The 3,240-nt window shown below is 36.2% G+C and overlaps 1 non-coding gene across 1 annotated transcript; it reads right to left on the bottom strand.

The window, feature by feature from the left end:
* Window positions 1–1,591: 1,591 nt before the first annotated feature.
* LOC131922992 (U1 spliceosomal RNA) lies at window positions 1,592–1,755 on the bottom strand. The gene has a single exon (XR_009382455.1). It is a non-coding gene; the product is annotated as a U1 spliceosomal RNA (small nuclear RNA).
* Window positions 1,756–3,240: the final 1,485 nt, after the last annotated feature.

Below are 3,240 nucleotides of genomic sequence, written 5' to 3'. Positions count from 1 at the left end.
TAATAAAGTGAAGAATCATCAAGGAAGACACTCAGTATTAAATCCGGGCCTCCATGCATGTTTACATGCACCTACATACACACATACATCCACACAATGAGAGCACACACACACACACACACACACACGCACACACACACACGAAAGAATATAAATCTAGTTAATCTTGCTCACATTTTTGCTTTTGCATTTGACTACATTCAGCTTTAGTGTTACAAAATACATAGAATGTCACCTGTCTCCACCCTGACTCATTTGCCATGTGTGTTTTATTCATTGGATACCCATGAGCCCCAAGAAAATATGGACTTTTATTTCTACTCCCCCTTGAGAAATCCCATTATTCTTCCATGCTAGATCACTAGATGTTTGCCAAACATATGCCAGTTGTCACTCTTGTATAACACAAATACACGGTGCTTAGTTTATGTCAACAGTACCATTATTGTACTAGTTAAATTTCTTTGTGCCATTTCATCTCATAAAAAGATGGATAATATGAGATGAAAAGAATCACATTTATCACAGAATAGTCACTTATTACCTAAAGTGAGATGGAGCATAGTTTAGTTTTACATGTCATTTTATAAAGTCCCTTGAAAATTAAAAGCAAGAAATTAGACTGACTTAGCTAATTAACTCCAGTATCTTTTGACACAAACACTATAAGCAAATCTTGTTATTTGGTTCACCTATTATCGTCATGCAAGAGTCATTTGTGAAGTTCACTGACAAAATGAAAAGCAATGTGACTGCCTCAGAGACCTTAACAAGGCCATTTAATTATGTACTGAGAATTAGAACATCTTAAAAAGTGAATTTTATAACACAGTTGCAAATATGGATTCATAGATACTTGTCAGAATTTCAGACCAATAATTAAATGCTCTTATAATGAAACATTATTTCTGCCACATGTTAGTTAACAAAACAAGGCCATACTCTCAGTACTTAACGTAGAAATTAAAATGTTATAGACCATCAAGAGACAGATTGTCACACTTTAATCAAATTCAACCTAGATAAATTAGCCAGTGATTTTCACGAATTATCTTGGCTAGGTTTTTGGACTTGCTGAGTTTTTCAGAAGAAATGGAGGACTCTTAAATATTAAAATTTAATTTTGACCTTTATGGACTCTAGTACCTTAAGATACTTTAATTTCAAGAACAGTTATTCCCTAACCATAATTTTACTCCTAAAATGATTGCCAAGTAACAATGATTTTTCTTTATTGATTTGAAAAAAAATTAAATGTTGTGTAGCTTGAAATACCATATTTCAAATTTCACTATTATTTTGAATTTTGGTAGGTGTTACCCATTAAAAAGCCATTAGATGCCTGCATTGTTAAGGTTAGCACTGAGTTTTTATAGACATAAACCTCTCAACACCACACCTCCAAAAATAAGGAATGTAGCCCTTGATAGGTTGCTCTGGTGAAAGGCAGCACATCCATGAGTACATGGGCAGAAAAAAAATTGGACTTGCTGGGTTTAAAAAAAAAGAAGACAAATTTGGGTGAGTAGAGAAATGAGGATGGACCTGGAAGGAACCGAGAAAGGGAGAATAAACATGATTTTTTTTTCCCCAGGGGAGAATGCGAACGCAGTCCCCCACTACCACAAATTATGCAGTCGAGTTTCCCGCATTTGGGGAAATCGCAGGGGTCAGTACATCCGGAGTGCAATGGATAAGCCTTGCACTGGGAAAACCACCTTCATGATCATGGTATCTCCCCTGCCAGGTAAGTATATAAACATAATTTAAAAACATCTTTTTATGGCAATCTGTTTTCTTGATTATCTAGTACTTGAAATGATCTTTCCAAAACAAAAGCCGTATTCTATTGTCTCTTTAAGAAATAATCCGGAAGGACTGTTCAACATTTCAGCAAACTCTCCTATCTCAATCCTATCCCAAGCACAGGCTCCTGGTTTTATGTCTCCTTTCCCTCTATTTTTAATAAATCTAAATCACATACACACACACACACACACACACACACACACACACACACACACACACCACGCAGATCTGAATAAGACTGCAATTTGTGCCCTTAGTGCCATTTCTGAAGAAGTTCTATTGAGGATTTAGTTTGCATAGTTGGGAAATAATCATCCTTTGTGATAAACATCAAGGCTATCAGATACTTTTGAGCTCAACATTATGAAAATTTGGCTTTCAATCCCTGGAACATCTCTACTCCTCAGGATGCACACAGCAAGATACACTAAGCATCAGATGTACAATGTGTATGCATGTTCTGAATGCACATAAATAGTATGAGTGTGCATGTTTATGAGACAATTAAAGGTAAGATTTCTGTGCTTTAGACGAACTCAGACATTGCTGCAAAGAAGCAAGCCCGGTAGCTGGTCTAGTCAATGCTGAAGGACAGCATTCCATTGACAGAGGATGTGATTGATCGAGGGAGGGATTCTACTAGGATGGGAAGAATTACTGATAAGCTATTGAGCAGACTGTTTAGCGGTCGATTCTCTTAGACATTTATGGTCAGTTCCTGTTGTCTGCACTAGACAGCTTCTTTATTCTTTTTCTCATCTGCCCCCTCCCGCAGTTGCAGCAGATACACATATGTGTGTGAATGCACGTCCAGCTGTAATAGATTGTCTTTTTGTTGGAGATAAAGATTATGTCTACTCAAGGTGTTCACATGTCATCTAATTTTCCTAATTCTCTCATTCACAGATTCCCTTTTATTAATGCTGATTATTTATCTATTAGGATCATCTGTTCTCATTATTATACCCCTGCAGTATCCTACCTCTTTGGTAACTTCTGTTTTTCATAACTGACATAACATGGTGCCCCCTTTCTTCTTCGTTAAGAACGTAATGCATTGTCTCTGTAGGCTAAGCTGATCGATTTTTCTGCTTGAAGCTGTTAGGATATTCTTATTTCACTCCAGTTTACCACTTTAGCTTGGGGAATAGAAATGTTCAAATAAAAATCACAACAAGGGCAGCTAATTTGGGTATTTAGCTCTTTTTAATGACTAAAATATTCCTACCAGATTTTAAATTTTTCCTTAATTTCTGACCCTGTCTAAAAGAAAAAAGATTCAAAACATCTAAACATGCTAAAGAATTATCAAGAAAAGTCAGAGAATCATTACATATTTTCTGTTACAGAAATACTCAATCAGTACGTGTCAACTAGGCATGTCTCAGTGGTACTAAGAATAGATGGCTGATGAAGGACTGTCTATGTGAC

Source organism: Peromyscus eremicus, chromosome 12 (assembly GCF_949786415.1).
Source record: "Peromyscus eremicus chromosome 12, PerEre_H2_v1, whole genome shotgun sequence".
Classification (NCBI taxonomy): Eukaryota; Metazoa; Chordata; class Mammalia; order Rodentia; family Cricetidae; genus Peromyscus; species Peromyscus eremicus.
Note: the sequence above shows the minus strand (reverse complement) of the source record. Positions and strands in the feature narration are given on the sequence as shown.